This window comes from Struthio camelus, chromosome 2, assembly GCF_040807025.1.
Source record: "Struthio camelus isolate bStrCam1 chromosome 2, bStrCam1.hap1, whole genome shotgun sequence".
Lineage (NCBI taxonomy): Eukaryota > Metazoa > Chordata > Aves > Struthioniformes > Struthionidae > Struthio > Struthio camelus.
The window spans coordinates 118,274,217-118,292,641 of record NC_090943.1 but is presented as its reverse complement, the minus strand read 5'-3'; the positions used below and the strand labels follow the sequence as shown (position 1 = coordinate 118,292,641).

At 35.9% G+C, this 18,425-nt stretch overlaps 1 long non-coding RNA gene across 1 annotated transcript in view; it reads right to left on the bottom strand.

The window, feature by feature from the left end:
* Positions 1-2,219: 2,219 nt before the first annotated feature.
* Positions 2,220-18,425, bottom strand: part of LOC104139100 (uncharacterized) — a 28,182-nt gene continuing 11,976 nt past the window's right edge. Inside the window, exons 2-3 of the long non-coding RNA XR_693039.2 lie at positions 4,071-4,241; positions 2,220-2,938 (exon numbers count right to left, since the gene is read on the bottom strand). This is a non-coding gene — a long non-coding RNA (uncharacterized lncRNA). The remainder of the gene's footprint in view (positions 2,939-4,070; positions 4,242-18,425) is intronic.

Genomic DNA, 18,425 nt, shown 5'->3' with positions numbered 1-18,425 from the left:
AGGAAAAAGAGCTTGGCCAATGAGGAGAGATAAAATTTCCATCCCTATGAAAAGTGCCACAGTGTAACATAGTCAGCAATTTGGTGGTTAGTTATAACTCAGGGAAGAACTTCTGCCCCATAACTTCTCTGTGCTGCTGCTTCAGTGACACAGGCCATAAAGCTGGTACAATTGACTAGCATATACGGAAGCTGAAGGCAAGAAAAAAAAACCCAGTTTTGAACTTGTTCATAAAGAAATCACATCATGTGTGGGGCTGGTGTAGCTGTGATCAAGAGGATACAGAGGCCATCGGAATGACCAGGGAGCAACAAGGGGTACAGAATATTTTAGGTATAGGTAAGCTGTTGAATTTACCAAGCACAGTATTACAGGGTCCTATGCTAATTTCTTCTCAACACCTCATTCAATTTATTTATTTAAAGAACTTTTCAAATTGCCATTCTTGAACACAGGCTGGGGGTTGAAAACTAAGTGCTGTTCTTTCTGCATCACTGTAGGTTAGAACGATTCAGGAGCGTGCTTTGGCTTAGTGCTTAATAATGATGCTTTTCCTTGAGCCAGATATAAACCAGTTATATCTTGCATCGATACATTGCTTCTGCAGGGTTAGCAAGAATAAGAAGTAGCAGTATTCTTTTTTCTTTAAAAAGAATAAGAACTATAGTTTTGAAGAAAGAAGGTTTATGCAAGAAAGTATCACTTTTTTTAAACCATAATCCCATGGAAAACAGACCTGGGAAGGGAAGGGAGGGAAAGGGTAGGGAGGAAGTTTTACACTTGAAATGCCTTAAAGTTTCCGTACAGTTACCACTTGGACCTATTACTTCATATGTACCTGTTTTCTTTTAGTCCCTGGAACAGACTCCTGTGGGAAACAGTGAAAGTCCCATTTCTTCATCGTTAAACACTATTTTGGAAGAAAGCAATTGAGATTATACACTTGTTCTGTCAAAGTACCCAAATAGGCCTATCCAAATATAAAGATTTGTTTGTTTGCATTGATTTTCATGCATATTTAAATGGATAAATTCATAGCCTTAAATGAAAGTAAGGAATAAACCCTCGAGATTGCTAAATGCTGTTTTCAATATCTCTGTGGCAGTGGGCATGATGTTACTCCTCCCTGATCAATTAACACTTTGTTTTTGCCTTACTGTCTGATAATCATCTAATATTCTTTAATGGGAAGTAGCAGACCACAGTAACCAACAGGCCTTCTTTATTCTGGGATCAAACTCTTCATTGCAGAGGAGCTATTCTAAATCCCCAAGAACACTTTGAACCCGAGACCAGCAGCCAGCTTCTGACCTTCACCGCCAGAAGCAAATGATGCCTATTTGAAACAGACAGTCAGCGTCGGAATTCGCAGAGTCAAAAGGGCTATCTCATCAGCTGGTTTCCTATTTATCATCCTTTTTTTCCTCTACAAGGTCTAATAACTTGCTATGTAATATATAACTTGCTATACTTTTTTTTTAACCTAGCCTGAAATGTGCTCAGAAAATGAATGTTTCTTCTCCTTTTCCTTGAAAACAAACTAATCTGATCGCCATCAACTAAACCAGCTTTGAATACTTACAACCCCGTATCCAACTGGACTCATAGAGGAGTTAGCCAAAGGCCAATTACAAGCTGATCTAGCTAAAGCCAGTATATTCTGGACCTAGGACAATCTGGATTTAGGCCAAGACCTAGGATGGAAAGAGCTTTACTGGATGATGAATTATCTCCTGCTGTCAACAGACAGCAGAAAGACATATATTCTCGTCCTCCTGGACAACTTAGCCTAGAATTACGTTCCATAAGAGAAAATAACCAATGCCACTTAAAAGTATCATAAATCTTGAGAAACGTATTCTCAACTACTTTTGATGCCATGCCTGCTTATTTTCTAGCATTTTTGTGAACACAATATGGGCTATTTATTGCAAATTTTATCCGTCTGCATCCCATGCAATCATATAACTCTCTGGTTTTGAGCAACCATGCTCACAAAGAATACACTCCAATACAGTAGTTGGCTTTTGAGAAAAGAGATTTTTTAGTATTCATATTGCTGTAACACTTAGAAACCATGCTTGGGAGGATTGACTCTCCCATGCCAAGTACGTTGCAAATACAGAACAGAAGAGGATCTTCTAGAGAGCTAATAAAGTGAGAAAAAAACTAGAGACAAAAGTTACATTCAGATAGATGGGAGAGTGCAAGAGAAGAATTAGTGTGAAGCAGGCCAAGATAACAGAAGCCCAGCCCTGCATCTAGCTATAGATCAAAGAGGAAAAATTGCAGCCTTCAGGCCAAGTTATTCACTCAGCTAATAGACGAGTCTTTCGATACCAGACGTTGCTAATACTGTCACTGAGAATTTGTCAACTGGGTTCAGGGCACCTGTTCCAGCTTCTAAATATAAGTGGAAACATCCAGAGTTCACTTAGAAAATGCATTTACAAAATGCATGCTACGGAAAGGTTTCAAAAACTTTTGGACATCAGAATTTTCCCCATATTTAACAAGAGGTTGGTCTGGTTGATCTGGGTAAAGGTTCAGCTAGCTGATATCTCTGAAAATTTTACATCATCCACTTTTCTGAAAAGGTTGCAGTAAGAGTCAGAGACAGTTACTCTTCATAAAACAAATCTAACTATGAGAACAAGGCCAATTAATTTTAAAAGTTAAGGATGTGCTAGCAGTGCAACAAAAGTTAATCAGAATTAATGCTTGCATTTATTTTCACAGACATCACATTAATCAACTGTAAAGTAAACAGAGAAAGGTATATATGGCCAAATTTATCCTTCTGTGGATACAGGCAAGGGCTCACATATTATGGAAAGGAACCTTCCACATCTTCAAATAGGGTACATTTCAAGCAAAACTCTCTTCTAACTCTGCCCATGCCCGAGTCAGTCCTCTTCTCCTTCCTCCATCCCATCTCCTGACAAAAGAAAACAAAACTTGATATTGGTATTAATACTAAGGTATCTGATTATGTGAGCAAATATTGCTCTCTGTTTCAATCCAACAGGAATCTTGTGCAGTTTGACTTTTTAAAAAAACCTTAGTTCTTATTGCCATATAATTATACTAGCATCTCATCCCTGACTGGGGAAGCACTTTGTGAAGACTACAGTATATGTGATGACGCAGGTGAAGAATGTACTCAAGAGCAGGACTGCTAGGCAGGAGGTAGTAGGACAGGGAGAAGGATTAAGATATTTAAAGGAGGTTTATTCTCTGAATCTGAGGTACTTTCTCTGTACCCTCAGTAAAACGACAAAAATATATTTTCGTGTTCTGAAAAGCTTTCTTTCTACCCTGAGGTGTATACAAATCTCACTACTATGTTTGTGTAAATGTAATATAATCTGAGAGGTCCCATTAACTCACTTTCACTTCTGTAAGAGTTTGGAGTTCTGAGCATTTAGTATTGTTATAGACTTAGGCTCTCAATTCAGTGGAAATCAATGAGGTTACTCTTAAGGATAGGACGGAACCCACGCATCAACGTTTATAGAATTAGTTTCTTGGCCTCTGTCCTGGACCATTCTCTTTCAGCTTAATACTTTCAGTTTTAAATTTACCCTTTGAGAAGCGCCTTGTATCATTGTTCAAAACACAGTTCACCTACTCTAACTCTTCTCTCTCTCTACTTTGTGTTATTAACATTTTGTTAGCTATATTTTTGCTTTGACACGAATGTGCATAAATGCAAGAAGGCATATTGTGTAAAGGAGGGAATAAATGATCTTTTAAGTACCAAAACTTAAACTTTTAACACTGCTAAAAATTTCTCTGAACATTTTTGACAATTTCATGTGGTGAACAGATAGGTAACGTGAAAGCAGAAAGTTAAATAATACTTATTTCATAAATCTTTTCAGATGCAAGCACATACTTGATAATTATAAAATACTACAGACAATCTTTTCACCACATGCTTATACAATACCTAATGCTCCAGGCTTCTAGCCCATAACCAGGATTTCTAGGTGCTTAGCTAACTTATAATTAAATTTAATTCCTCTTCCCAACCCAAACAACTTAACCGTAAATGGCTTAATACATACCTTTGAACCTCTGCATGTCCTATTTCTGTAGCCAGAGCTGGATCCTGCTGCAGTGCAGAACATCTCACTCCAGAGGAACTCAGTAGGTGATTAAAGCGGCTACCTCCACAGTAGCAAGTGCCAGTTTGACCCTACACGAGACAGCTTGCTCCAGGGAACCATGAGGAGGTGCTGATTTGGCCAAAGAGAATGAAAAAATTATTTTTTCTATTGGCAGTAACCTCACCCATTGCTATGTCAAGACTGCAAGCCTCCTCCTCGATATGCATAAGAACATTACCATGACCAAGAAAAGCCTTAAACTGGCCTTTCTAGCAGTAAACTAGTACTGAAAGAGGAGATTATGATTTCTGCTTTAGAATCATGTAAAATATCTCGTAGCCCATTCACTTAAACTGTAGGTGGCTTTCTAAACCCACAGTGCTAGAGTCTGAAATATAAACTTGAATTTTCTAGTGATACCAATTTCACTTGCTTGTAAACAAATTGCGTCATTGCACTGAACTCACATCAACTGTCAAAAGGAATTTTAGTGATGTATTTGTAGATATTCATGCTTTTGCATCGCTCCCTTTCTCACTCTGCTAGTTACAAGAAAGACAGTCGTGTATTTTCCTTCGTCATCATATTTAGCAGCTTAACTATTCAATTACGAACAAACTCTTTGTCTCAGAAAACTCATACAATAATACAATATTGTAATCACACAATTAATACAATATTAATTCGGATAGTTTCACTTTCAAGAAGCAGAAATCTTTCTTCTTGGTTCAGGTTTTTCTGTCTTCTAAGGGTTAAGTTCTTTAGTTCTATATCTACTTTCAATAGCAATTATTAGTACATAAGGAATTGCAGAACTTGTTACTTGCTAATAAAGAATTTGAGGGACAGATTAATGTGTGAGTAGAGTGAATGAATAGCTTAATCATAGAAAGAGAGGGAGGAGAGAAAGAAGAAAAAAGGGCAAATAGTACAGACACATGAAGTCCGTGAGCAAAGCCCATACCTTCCTGTGAAGCACAGCACTTTGAGATTAAATTTGTAACTCCTAATTTATTTAGCTATTTAATAGATAAAAAATTTGTGTCCTCAGAAAAGGTAGCATTATAGCTTGCAGTAATTTTTCCAGTGGTCTCCAACTTCTAACTCTAATCTTTTTCATTTTTAGTTCTACCAACTAGCTCTCATGCAAATCTCAATCTTGTTCAAATGCTGGGTCATTCATTCCATTGCATATAAGGGAGCAGCAAAGAAGGAAAACACTTTTACAGATAATCAGGATCAGGATACAGATAGTAATGCTCAAGTTTATGTATGTAAAAAAGATTATATTCAGAACATGTGTATAAGGTACAATTGATATTAAGAAGAGAAGAAAGAAAGAGAAAAACAGTAATATGACTATAGTTTCTTATGGACAGATTTATTTCTTTACCCTGTGAAAGAGATGGTTCCTAACACCAGTGACCTTGCACAAAAATTTGCTGTAATAAACAAGGGCATGGAGAGTGAAAGTGGGAGTCCTGTTATAAAGCTTTTTAACAGATCATCTTCAGTGCTGTTTCAGCAATTCCTTGTTTTGTTGAACAAAGAGTGCCAAATCATGAGAGTGGTCTTTGCAACTTGTGAAAATAAACAGGTGAGAATTATTCAATAATTCATTTAAGTGATATTTGATAAACACATAGAAAGAGTATGTTAAAGTGTCTTTGTGTTCATAAAGTCAAAGATGTAGCCTTTTGATTATCTTGTATTTTGAGAATTTCACACTGTCATCCTCAAAACCACATTTTCCTGCAGCAGTTTTGCCATTCAGCCAACAGCATGTACCCTAGTACACTTTTGTGTTTTAAAGCAAATATAGAAGATGAATGCAAAGAGAAGGAATAGCAGTCAGGGATGGTTTAGAAGAATTATCAGAGTTCGTTTATGTACTTTATTGGTGTCTCACTATTTAAGACAGGTGGATAATGAGTATTCGCAAAGGTACAGGGAGCCAGCAGGTAAAAATCAACAGTTTAACTCATTCAAAGGCTAGCAATATCCTCTGGTTTTGTAAGCAACTACAAAAAGGCATATAATTTTCTCATTTTTCTATAGACATCAGACACAGAAAGTAAGTTTTTGCAGAAGACTTTGCAGAAGGGTTTCAGCTGATGGTATTCCATAGGGAAGATTCTAACTTCAGTGTTAAAATACAAAGATGCCAACGTAAAGTGTCTTTAGCATTAATGCTAAAGTTGAACAAAACAGTAGAATAAATTAGAACGTTGCTTCTCTGCAGGGGAAAACTGGAAAGTACAATTTTCATTCTGCACAGCTTTTCCACTACAATTAAATGCAAAGTTACCGTTCTGTTTTATCATTGGAATATTCAGCAGTGATTAGATAGGAAAAATGTATTATGAAATGAAAGAAAATAAAAGTTTAACTGCACACTATTTACAAAAAGCGTATTACAAAACAGCGATAAAGATAGTAATGAAAGAGCATGGGGAAGCCACAGAATTCATCCTTCATGATATAAATGCCCAATATATCTCAACTACTATTTGTTAGTGCATCTACACACACACAAATTTTAGAAGTGTTTTTTAACACAGGAAAAAATATGAATTAACAGTAATGCTGTCACTATATCTTCCAAAGTGTTCATAACCCAAGAGGGTTGCTAATAGTTAAATTAAAAACAAATTTACACGATGATAAAAACTAAAATAGAAAATAAATACGATAGAAACTATCATACTGAACATTTATTAGCTTGTAAACTTACTAGGCTAAAATGTCATATTAATATATCTCATTTATTCCAATGCATAATTTGATGTGTGTCTCATGATGCTAAAACACTGAAGAAAGTACTTCATGCATATGGCTTCATATGCTGTTATATCAAATGAAAAATATATATTAGAAATTTAGAAATCAAATTTCTCTAGGAACATATCCCTTCTCTATCAACCACTCAACCACACCTGCAGGCATACTTCATGGCCAAAAATAAAAAGATAAGGGTTTTCTGGCACCCTGAAGTTATTTAAATGCACACACATGCCCACACCCTCACTTCATCTGCTCCTAATTAAGAGTGCTATCGCACCCAGAAAGAACAAGATTGACCTCTCTTTTCATGCTATGTCTGATTTTCAGGTTGGACACATCCAACACCTGGTTTCTCAGACATACATGCCTTACAGCATTCCGTGTACCACCTGTTTACCTTGCTTGAACTAATAACAGTTATTTGCCACTGAGAGATAAGAAGAGCAGATTTTCCCTGTGCCCTACCTTTGGACTTAAGTAATTTCAGCTTTCTCATTATTAATCATAGCACCAAGAACGAGTCTAGAAAGGATGTGAGTTATGGACAAAGATGATGCTCAGGATAAATTATTCTGAAAAGTAACCAGTTTTTAATAACAACCTCTCACTGTAAGTCCAATAAATCTATCTGGGAGCTGGATGGCTGCCTAGTGAACGACATCATTAAGTTTTCCAGGTAGTCTTTACCTAGTTAGAGAGCATTGAAGTCTGTTCTGAAAATGATGGGAGCAGATGTACTTCATGTCAAGGAACACCTGGCAAGTTGAAGTTATTTAGAATATGCTTTGGCACAAAGTCGTTATTTGAAACAGCTATACTTATAATAGAAATGTTGAATATCCTACCACAGCTAATTTCTTAAAAATTACCTCCTTTCCTATTCCTACAGTATTGCCTGTACCTCACCTGGGCTGAAAATTGCCGCATTTTTATTCTTTATTTTTTCCAGAAAGTAAGAAAATTTGAAGGAGAGAACTTGCATCATTTACTGACTTTAATATCTGTTAACACTCAAAACTAAGTAATATGAATGCAAACCAAAAAATCAAGAAAGTTTCCTGGCATAGGGGCCTTTGCAATAATAATAGTAGTAATATTATTTCCTTCAGTTTGTCCACATTTAAATCAGTATCCTAATCATTTCATAATGTAAATGTAACAGGGATAGTTTCATACTGAGCCAGCCTTATTCCTGGAGAAGTGAACACAATGACTAGGTTGTGGGGAAGAACAAATATAGAGAGTTCTGAAAAAAGTGATTCTCCCTAGATATACGTGGTCTGACTTCTTCTGCCTCCAAGCAAAAGAACATACTAGAGGCAGTAAAAATGTGGACGTTTATGGTAGAGAAAACATGCCAGTAAGCTCATAGGTGGAATAACTGTGATATGTCAAGCTGTAAAGTACTAAGGTAGCAGCAAAAAAAAAAAAAAAAAAGAATTGCCTTCACCTTCTGCTATGAACATTTATAGGCTAAGTCTGCTTTCTAGGTCTTCATATAGGAGCTGACTGAATCAAAATACTTGGGGCAAACCCAAGTTAAGCACTTAAGGTCCATGCAAGCATTAGAGATAACCTTACACTGGTTATGTCTCTAATGAATATATATATAGCATCCTACTGAGTTTCTAGATCTTGATATTCAGATATAGAATTAAAGCTGTCTTTGACTAGACATCAGAAAAGCAATGAGGGAAAGGGGGGAATCTGATGGTCTACAGTGCAATGAGTGTTATTGTGCCCAAAGGCAAAATGCATCAGTTCATCAAGAGAAGAAAAATAAAGTGGAGAAATCACAGAATCACAGAACGGTCAAAGGCGGAAATGACGTCTGAAGAATCTATTCTAACCCCCCTGCTCAGTCAGGGTCGTCTAGAGCATATTGCACAGGATTGTTTTACAAGGCAGGTTTTGAATATCTCCAGCAAAGGAGACTCCACACCCTCTCTGGGCAACCTGTTCCACCACTCTGTCACCCTCACAGGAAAGAAGTTTTTCCTCATGTTCAGATGGAACTGCCTGTGGTTCAGTTTGTGCCCGTTGCCTCTCATCCTATCACTGGGTACCACGGAGAAGAGTCTGGCCCCATCCTCTTGACACCCTCCCCTTCAGATACTTGTACACATTGATCAGATTGCCTCTCAATCTTTTCTCCAGGCTAAACAGGCCCAGCTCCCTCAGCCTTTCTTCATAGGAGAGATGCTCCAGTCTCCTCATCCTCTTTGTAGCCCTCCGCTGGGCTCTCTCCAGTAGTGCCGTGTCTCTCTTGTACTGGGGAGCCCAGAATTGGACACAGTACAGATGTGGCCTTCCCAGGGCTGAGTAGAGGGGGAGGATCACCTCCCTCGACCTGCTGGCAGCACTCTTCCTAATGCAGCCCAGGATATGATTGGCCCTCCCGGCCACAAGGCACATTGCTGGCTCATGCTTAACTTGTTGTTCACCAGGACACCCAGGTCCTTCTCTGCAAAGCTGCTTTCCAGCAGGTCAACAACCAAATCAATCCTTATCCCACACTGATCTTATGGTTATTAATTTTACATTATCTGCTGAAAGCTATTTCTTTTTCTATTCCATTTGTTTCATTCAGAGATAATACATTTCTTTGTTGTTGTGCCATGTGAAGTATTTCATGCAAGGTTTATTATGGTTGAGTGAGCTGTAATCTTCTAAGGCAAGTTCACAACACAGGCTGGTCAGTTTCTTTTGCTGTCAGGAGAAGGTAAGACTTGTCCTATCATAGACTCATAACAAAATATATCATTTCTATCTGATTAGCATTTTTTTTGGTCAACTTCTAACTACAAATTGATTTTTTATGAAATTATTTGTTCACAACTATCTATTAATGAGCAATATTTGAAATTTTTCAGAATACTTCTATTTTATTGCTATCAAAACATTAATTGTACTTTGGTTCCATGCTCTTCTGAGAGAGAAGAAATTATAAAATATCTTGTAATTTTCTGGGGGAGGTGAAAGGCTGAAGAATTAGTGTAAGAAGTCCTCCCAAATAATCTTTGTGGACAAGAGACTTTCACAAGATTGCGTTACACATGCAGTTCTTAAAATCTCATGATGCCTCTCTGAAAGCTTCTATTTCTTCTGACAGTTCTTTCCTGGGAAGAAGTTCATTGAAAGCATGCAAAATGAAGCCCCAGGACATTTCTGAGCTCAGTAATGCCTACTGTAATTTTTAAATTTTCAACACTTTTAAACATGGAACTGCTTTCGTGCACTGTTATGATTTCTCATGTGTCAGGAGAACACATTCTAGGTTAAAATCTACTTCCTATTGTGAGATCAACACCTGGACATTTCTGTAGGGATTATTTTAACTGCATGGACAGAAAATTGATGCGTTAGTTTCTCCTTTGCCAGAATTAATTAGAGAAGAAACATGTTTGACTTGGGATTTATAATAATTAGTATAAAAAAGGTTTTCTTCTTTAACCAGCATTTTTACTTGTTTACAATTGGCTGAAACAAAATCAAACAACACAGGAATGCCCGCAGACATTAAACTAATGGTTACACAGTTTAAAGATCAAACCCTTTGCTGTTACTTCACTTACCATTTTATAAATGGAAAACGAATTTTATATACTGAGAAGGAATAATTGAATTAGATAAGAAGAAATCAAGAAGCAAAGTCCTTATGCATAAAAAAGTTTTTTGCTTACCCATTTATATGTATATAAAAAAATACTTTCTTCTAAAATACACTACTTTGAAGAAAGCAGCTTGACTGCGAGTTAAGGGTATAATCTATAGCAAGAGTCTTTCACAAAACAAGAGTAAAAGAATGGCTAACCTAACTCTGAATTTCTCTCTTCATTGGTTTATAGATAGGGCACAGAAAACTTTTTAAACATATAGAGTTATTTAGTAATTTTATTTTACTTTTAATAATCACTTTTCACCAAAAATAAGAACAATTCTATTGGAAAAGGCTTGAAATATTTTTTGTTAAAATTTATATTAAAAACCCCACAGAAACTGTAAAACACTAATGAATCATTCCTCTGAAGAATCAGAATTCAACTGACATGCTATGTTTATTGGAAAAGAAATTGAATTTCCTTTTAAAGAGGCATTATTTCAATTCATATTTTGCCTTTTTATTATCTCTCCCTCTATTTCATTATTTTATCTGGCTGATTCTACTTGCTAGCAATGAAGATGATAATTTTCACTTATTTTAAGGCCAAGTGAGAGAATTTAGTTCATCATCTTCAAATTCATGATTCACAGAAGTTCCACAGTTTGTGTTGATTAATTACTGCTTGAAGTCCAATACTCGTAGCTTAAGTAAAGCACATCTTTTTAGAAAATGTTCTCATCTTGATTTTAGAACTACCGTTTATACAGTATCTGTCACAGTAAATAGCACTTATCCTATTCAAATTGGCATGTTATTTCTATGTCTGCATTGTGGCATAAATTTCTATGTTCGCTTTCAAGTATCTTGTCTTACTACTTTGTTTTCTAGGCAGAAGTATCCTTCATCTGATTTGAGGCACTTACAGGTAGATCAAATGACTCCTTATTCTTCTCTTTGATAAGCTAAATTGATTGAGATGCTTGAATCTCTAGCTGTAAGTATAGTTCCCAATTCTTTAATGTTGCCTAAGGCTCTTTTCCAAACCCAGTTTAGCTTCTCAGCATTCTTCCAGGAATACAGAAACCAAAATTGCCATAAATATTTCAGTAGTGATCTCATCAGTAGGGTAATAAGTACATCCTGAAGTAGGACATTGGCTCAATTAGTCAATTTTATCATCATTGATTTTATATTCAGCTAACTATCATCATAAGCTTAACTTTTTTTTTTTTTTGAGTCACTGCTTTCCAGGGTAGAGTCTCATGTCATATACGAATTGATATCTGCATTGGTTTAGGCATAAAAATAGGCATCTTGCATCTGGCCACTGTTGAAGCACATATTGGTTTACTGCATCTGTGAATCAAATTATCCATATTACTTTGTATTAGTGGTCTATCCTTATCATGATTTCGCTCTCCTTCAGTAATCACTTTATGTTTTATTTCATGCCATTAATAGAAACATTAAATGGTATAGTTCAAAAATTTGTTTAGGGAAGTAAAATCATAAGTGATTCAGAAAGCTCATTTTTCTTTTTTCTTTTTTTTTTTTTAACTCATGGTTGCAAGTTAACTCCTTACTGAGAAATATGAATCTTCCTCACTCCACTTTCACCATTATTCATTTTGACCATTATATAAGGACATTTTCTCCCTTTGGTTTAAAGGGTGAATCTTTTCCTACTTTATGGTGTTGTTCCATACATCCCTTTAAGTTTAATCATATGTTTTATCTATTAACATCTATTAAATCTTGGAGAGTTTATGTTTTAAAAAGCAACTACAAATATTAAATAACACTCTAAAGTGACAGCAACATCTAATCCCTTTCTATTTTAAAACATTACGGTACTGCAAACACATATGATTAACTTTAAAAGTGAGTAATCTAATCAAAGCTACTTTGTGTCTTACTACTTAGTTACTCACTGATTTCTCTTTTAAAATATCACATAGTTCTAACTGCTTTTGCTCCTCTAAAAGCACCTTAAGAATCCTATTCCTACACAGCACTGACCTGTAGCCAAGGAGTATACCTACATTTGGTGTCCCCCTGCATAAAGAGTAATGCTTTGGTTATCCCTTTGTCAGAATTTCGGATCCACTTTCACTATACTCCTGCCTCCTCTAATGCCAGCTGGTGCTACCTGCTGCTCCTGGCTCTGGTGAGGGCAGCAGTAGGAGCAGCTGCAGCAACAAGGGCAAAGCTGCTTCGATTAAATGTGTATCTGCATTTAAATGGTTGATTTTTATCATTAGTGTGGGGAAGATATATATTTGCTTTGTATACCTGAATTGTTCACAGCTGTCTTTCAAGAGAAAAATTATAAAACTGTTTCTGAAAAGCTGGCAACAGGGAAAATAGTAACTAGTTAGAGGAACTAATTTAAAACAAGTCTAGTGAATATGTTTTCTAGATAAATAGTTCTTTGAGAAGTTTTCTGATGATAACCCACATAAATGTGGTTAAAAGCTATCTTTCAGCTAACATTCACTTTATGTGGCAAGGACACTGCCCAATCTATTTCTTAAAATGACTTAAATCTGTTACTCCAGGAACGGAGAGAGTGAATTGTAGTGATGAGTAATAGTTTCCATGGACTTCCTTTGGGCATCACAGAGAATGCCACCGCTAATTGTCCTTCAAGTTCTGGGAAGAGTTTCTCTTGCTATTTCCAATTTTATATAAAATAAATCTTAGTACAGTCTGGATTTCTAATACTTAAGGTTAGGAATTTTGCAGCCAAGTTTTGGTTCTACCCATTACAATTTTAACCTAAATGATCAAACACCTTTGGAAGCTTGTCCATTCATGCAAGACTTAATTTATCTGATCCAAGCACAAGCTGCTAGGATTCATCCTAGACTGCTCTACTATTTTTTAAAAGGATGCTGAATAATCTTTATAATCATACAGTACTAAAATTATTAAAATCAAAAATACAGAAATTTTGAAAGTCTTCTACGGTAAGAGATTGGAATGCAAGGGATGAAAGGGAAGTTTCAGATTTTTGCTGTTTTTTTTTTTAAGGGAATGGAATATTCGTAAATCTAGAATCAAATTTGGGATTTCTTCTGTGGGCTACAAAACCTTGTGACATCAGTGCCAGTAAACCCAAAGTGGATAGGAACTGCACAGGTTCCCTTATTGCTGTTGGAAGATAATTTTAGCTTCGCACACTGACCAGAGATCAACTACAAATTCCTTCAGGTTACGTGAGTAGAAGGCATTTTTCTTTTCTTTTGTATGATGATACTGCTAGGTATTACTTCAATATTAAATCATGCAGCTGGCTCAAATTTCATTTAAGTGCCCTCGTTCAAACTGCTGTAATTGTTATCTTAGCATCCATCTTCTTAATACTGTAAATAGCAAGTATCATTTCTTGGGCTAGTCTTCCTTTCTAGTTCGGACACTTTTCTAATGAGAAAATTAGCTGTAGTATGGGTCTTGGCTCAAGGGTGAAATTAAAGACATTATTGAATTTTCTGAAGCAAAAAGTCTACAGAAAAGCAAAGTACTATCTTGACCTTCTGTTAGAGATGAAAGATACACCTAGCAATGCAGGGACCTTCTATTTTTCAGCTAAGGAAATATGCTCAAGTTCATCTTCAATTTTTTGCATATTATCTGAGACACTTCTGATAAACGCTAAGGTTAGGGAAAGAATTAGAGTTTGCCTTTAAAATACCTTTAAGGTTTGGAGTGGACATCCCTTAATCTCTGCAATGATCTTTTCCTCTTCCTTATTCCTTGTAATACTTGTCATTTACAAGTCAAATCATTATTTCTAGTCTTAAATGTGGTATTGTAGAATTCTGGCTAAGATTTTTTATGCCATGATCAGATCCTCTGAATGGCAAAGCAGATTAATGAAGACTCTCACTGTACAAAGTTAAGTCATGTTGTAGTGTTTGGGAAATGAATTTTAGTACCCATGCTTGAGAATTGCAGGCACTTGAATTATAGGGACCTCCTAAGTAAAGGGAAGTATTAAAAGGGAAAAAAAAAGCCAAACAGATATGAAAAATGGAAATCTGTGAACACATTGTCTTGAGAGCTATATTTTAAGAAGAGTAGAGTAAAATATGGTATAGTTACTGTACAAAGCTTTATTAGCTAGTTAAGAAAAGAGAACTTTGTTAGCAGATTTTAAATCACTGGTAAAATATCAACATTCAAATAATGAGACTATTAAAGGATGTGATATTATGGTCAGCTTCAAAACATGTTTTAAAATATATTTTTAAATTTTTAAAATTTTTAGATATTGAGTACAACAAAAATGTCCTCTACATAGAGTCCAAGTCAAGGCATCACAAAAGAGTAAGAATATCTTCCCTATAGGCTAAATCCTGTAGCCATTAACACTTCCAGTGAGTGAGTCCTACAGTGTATTTTCTAAATAAAAAAAAGCCGGAAAGTCAGAGCAAAGAAAAATTGTACTCTATGGCTTCCATTAGTTTTTATGCAGACTTTTGTTTATCCACTGCTTCTAAAGCAAAACATTTCACTTACAAAAAGTCCCCCTGTTTCATCCCAAATTAGGAAAGCCTCAGCTAGGTGATAACTCTGGAAACTTTTGTGAGCTGCAAGCTCTGCAAGGTGTGTTGTAACCCATCCACCTCTACAATCCTCCACCAATGTAGTTGACCTGGATAAGTGCAGCTGGTGACCAAGTTTTGCCTAGAGAGGACAGAATGCATCTTTTTGGTCACTTTATTAGAAAAAGGACAGAAACAGAACTCCCCTAGTAGCAGAAGCTGAGAAAGCCAGAAAAGAATAGAGTTTTGTGACAACACTCATTTGAGCAAAAGTGTCAAGATGAAAGACAGGTCAAAGGCCATGACAGAACCAAAGACTTAAGCATTCTTCAGATGTTCAAGAAAAGGAATTTCACTGAGGTGAAGGACCAGTGCAAAAGCTTTGGGTATTCAGAATGGAGGATCAGCAACAACTGTCAGTAATATGTTGGAGCTTGGGGCTCTCAGTCAGCAGGTGGATAACAGGAGTAGGTTTAGAGAAGGATAGGTAGGTTAAAGCGTATGATATAGGTTGACAGGAATAGCTCAGGAGACAACAGAAGAAAGAATGGAGAAAGAAATGAAGCAGGTTAGTAAGCAACAGGAAACTGGGCTAAAAAAAAGGGTGAACAGAGAAAGTAAAGGCTTGAAAATAATTATTCTCCCAATATCTCATATGCACGAAAGCCTGAAAACCCATCAATAACAGGTGATGGAGGAGTGCAGAAGAGAATAAGCAGCCTTGGCCCACAGAAACTACTGATCTGGTGACTGGCAAGGCATGCCTAATAAGGAGAATTTGAGTTGAAAAAAAGAGATGTGAAAATCAATTTATACTTTGTTAAATATATGTGGGTACTTGACAGCAATATCTACAAAACTTGAAGAAATAAAAATAGTAAAAATGAAGCTGCAATGTGTATTAAATAACCTCCGGACTAGCAAAGTCAAGGGCAAGAAGACCTTTATTTTGATGTATGGAAGCAAAGGTGTTAACATGCTTAATTAGTGCACTTCAGCAGATTTCATTCTGAGTCATTCTAATTAAGAGAGTTGAAAAGGGAAGCTGAAAATGAGCTTCTTTACAAAACTCAAAACCCACAATATTGCTACTTCATTAAAACTGTTTCTCTTTCAAAAGTATTCCTTTAGCTTTTTGTAGAATAACATCCTTTATAAGCTAATGTTGCTGTATATTGAACTTTAACTAGCTACATTGAATTGTGGAACAGTATTTATGCCCTTTAAGTGTAAAAATCACTATGTAAATGTGTTAGCTACCATAGAGAAACCCAGAAATAGCACTGCTATTTAAAACAAAAAATCTTAAGGTATCCCACATATAAAAATAGAACTTCCTAAGACCATTACGATGCAATATTTTTTCAATTCTCCATGAGTGACCACGGTATAGTGATTGTGCTCAGCAACACTAACAGACTGAACTGTAAAGCAAGGCCTAAGCTAGTCCTCTAATGTTATGGTTCAAACCTGCACTGAAAGAATTACAGAATTCCAATATGGAGAATTTGATTATTTGGCAAACCGAAAAAAGCTGACTGACAAAATGACACAAATGTGCATGTGACAAATTAGAAAATATCTGACATATAATTTTGACACTCATCAAGAATTAATGTAATATGACATGAAACCTAGAGAAATGTAGAAAATATCAGCAAAAAGTGTTTTATCAGTCCCTAAGATCAGTCTGAGGTATGCACTGTGCCAGACACAAAAATGCGTTCACTTAGGCTGATGTTTAAATGTTTATACTAGCAGTCTTTTTAGAAAAAGATATTACAAATGTGTTATTTCTGGACATGAAGAAATACTACTTGATAGAGAATTACCATATTATTATTACTTTTTCACCTATGCTTCTCTTCTAAATTAATTTCTTTTCTGCATACTTGCTATCTTATTGAGGTTAGAAATTCTGCAGAGTAACCTTATTACTGTTTGATTCAGTTTTTAAACAAGTACTACTTCATTTTATCTCCAGGTAGCTTTAATCCTCTTTTTTTTGGTGGTTACTTTTAGTCTTAGACATTGAAATAATGTATTTGATCTTTTGGAGAAGTCAGCCCTGTGACATGTCTTACCTCTCTATGTTTGCGTGACCCAAATCCTTCCTAATACTCTGTTTTTATCTGAATGCTTTAAACTTTCTATTACAAGAAACTGAGATCTTCAACACACTTGATCATATTAACCTGAGAAACTGAAATAGGTGGAAAACAAGTTTAATGCACATGAACTATATAGTTCAATCATCTTTATCAGGAATTATGAATTAAATGTGACAGCTTTATTCAGCCCCTTAGATAAGGACAAACTCAAATCTATGTTGACTTCTGTATCATGAGAGCGTCTTCTGTTGAAGACTATATATATTTATGTGATTTATTAAATGGATAAAGGAACAGTTCACGTTCAGCTCAACTTTTTCTAGAGACAGAAACTTTGTACTGCCTCCCAGTCAAATTCACAATTTACTATTCCCTACTTCTAATCTAGGCATTAATAGTAATCCTCAAGATGAGTGCGAAACTATTTGAAAGTGAATTGGAATAAGTTAATAACGCATAAATATTTTTCACTTAAGAAATGGTTTCTTCCAGAAATATTTATACGTAAAATAGATCCCTAATGGAATTACGATTGGAAAGACTCTTCTTCCCCATTTGCTTAAATGGCATGGCATACGGAAAAAGGAAGGTGTGCAATTACATTTGTTAGCAGTCTGCTAAAGTCACTGAATATGGTTACAGCTTTATCTGTACTTCATAAGTATCATTGTCCAATTAGAAAATTAAATAAAAATAGACCAGTAACTGAGTGACTGTGTAGTTTTATCAGCTATAAAATGATCGTGCAAATGGCAGCTCTAGCATTTTAAACACAATGTGGACGTTCTTCACAGGGCTAATTTCCCTGTGTCTAAAACTTTAAATTCCGCAAAGCTATGAAGGAAAGTTATGCTAGCTAAAGTGTGAGTTCGACTCACCATGGAAGACCGAACTAAATGTAATGAAAGCAATTTCAGTATCCACTAAGGTGTTGGACTATAAACTTAATTATGACAGGTGCTAATCCACAGAGATAAAAAAAGTTCTTTTTTTTATTGATTTTTTCTTTCAAGTAGCAAGCTGTCAGCTAGCAATCGCTGTGGAACCCCTGCAGAGTATTAATCACAAGTAAGCTACTATTTCAGTCCTAAGACTACTACAAGTCTCTTGTGCTATCTGTCCTTAGGTGTAGTGTTTGATAGATCCACAGCTCTGTAGGTAAACCCATCCTTCCCTTGCCCTGTAGTCACACACAGTTTTGCTAAATCCTGGCCCCTCATAGAGTGAAAATGCTTCCATTGATAACGAAGCTGTCTGCACCAGAGAG